Here is a 1,661-nt window from a genome sequence, read left to right as displayed (position 1 = left end):
ACACTATCCTTCATGATATCTTGTGATTCAACCATGAAAAATGCAAAATAATGCATGGGAAAGGTAGATCACAAGTCAAAATCAAGAAATTTTACCTTTGATTGCTTGATTACTTGAAATCCACCAATTTTCTCTTGAATTTTCACCCTAGGGTTCTTGTTCTTCCTTTTTCTTCCTTTGTTCTTGCTTTGGCCGGCCATATGAAGAGAAATAGGCTAATTTTGTGCTAATTTATAAGGAAAATAATAAATGGATGAGAGTTTGACACATGTCACCATTCCATTGGTCCATGTGTCATACTTAGCCATTAAGTAATCTCTCTCCACCAGTTAAATTTTCTCAATTATCCATGATAATATTGGGTAAAATCCATGTGTTGGACAAATGTTGGGTGATGTAAAATTACAATTTTTCCCTTGAGGTGGCAAAATGACTATTTCACCCCTATGCTCGAAAAAATGTCAGAAGTAAAATTTTCACTTCTCAAACTCAAATTATGTTCTAAATAGTCAATCTTGATCAAAAACTTCTTCCAACATTCCAATTTTAACCTTAGGGGGGTAAAATGACCATTTTGCCCCTAGGTCATAAAAATTCTAATTTGACTCCAAATCGGTCCTCGAACTCCGAATCACCATTTTAAGTCATTTTAGGGTTTTAAAATTCTCAATTTCATCTTAAAATCTCTATTTGGACTAGTTCGAGGCTTAATTCAACTTAATTGTACCATTTGGTACATTGCCATTCTTTAACGATTTTGAAGGTACCCAAGTAAGCAAACATGCATTCTTATGTAAGAATGGCATAATAAACATATTGTAGAGTTGGGCTTGACAAATTCAATATATTGTGTCATGTCATTATAAATCTATTTCAGGCTCTATATCAATGCATGAGGTTGTTTGGATAGTCACTTAAAGACGGTGTTACACGTTGGTTCAATTATGATCGGAATGGATCGATTTTCGACCTAATTCGAACTCTCCACCTTTGATTTAACCAAAACATCCAAATTGACTTCAATTATATTCATCACACTTCCAATGTCCTAAAATACACCAAAGCTCCTCAATGAGCTTGACTTTCTCAGTGTTATTCAACTTACTTACTAAAAGAACTATACTTTAAAATTACCATTTCGATTTCCATCACCACCATTTATTAAATTCTAACTAAATAACACAAGATATCACAAGAATCATCATCACTAGGTTCCTTATGAAATTCGGCCATGGTGGGTGCATAAACACTAGGGTTTTTCATACTTGATTTTTTGCACCATAAATCATTAGTTCCTAACCAAATCACTTGAAATAAAATCAAATCCACTATCAACATACCATAAGGAAGATTCTGCCATTGAGGGTGATGGAAGAACATGAATTTTTTTTGTTTGCTTTTCATGCTAAACATCACCAAACAACTAAAAACACTATAATAACATGAAATCTAGCTAAATCTAAGATCAAAATCCCTCCCCCCATGTCCGGCCAGCAAAGGTATCTTCATGCAAGCTTGATTCTCAACCATGAAAAATTAAAAAGAATGCATAGGAAAGGTAGATCACAAGCTAAAATCAAGAAATTTTACCTTGCTTAATTCCTTGATATCCACTAATTTTCTCTTGAATTTTCTAACTAGGGTTTTGTTCTTTCTTTTTC

The sequence above is a fragment of the Theobroma cacao genome, chromosome 6 (assembly GCF_000208745.1).
Source record: "Theobroma cacao cultivar B97-61/B2 chromosome 6, Criollo_cocoa_genome_V2, whole genome shotgun sequence".
NCBI lineage: Eukaryota > Viridiplantae > Streptophyta > Magnoliopsida > Malvales > Malvaceae > Theobroma > Theobroma cacao.
This window is presented reverse-complemented; position numbering follows the sequence as displayed.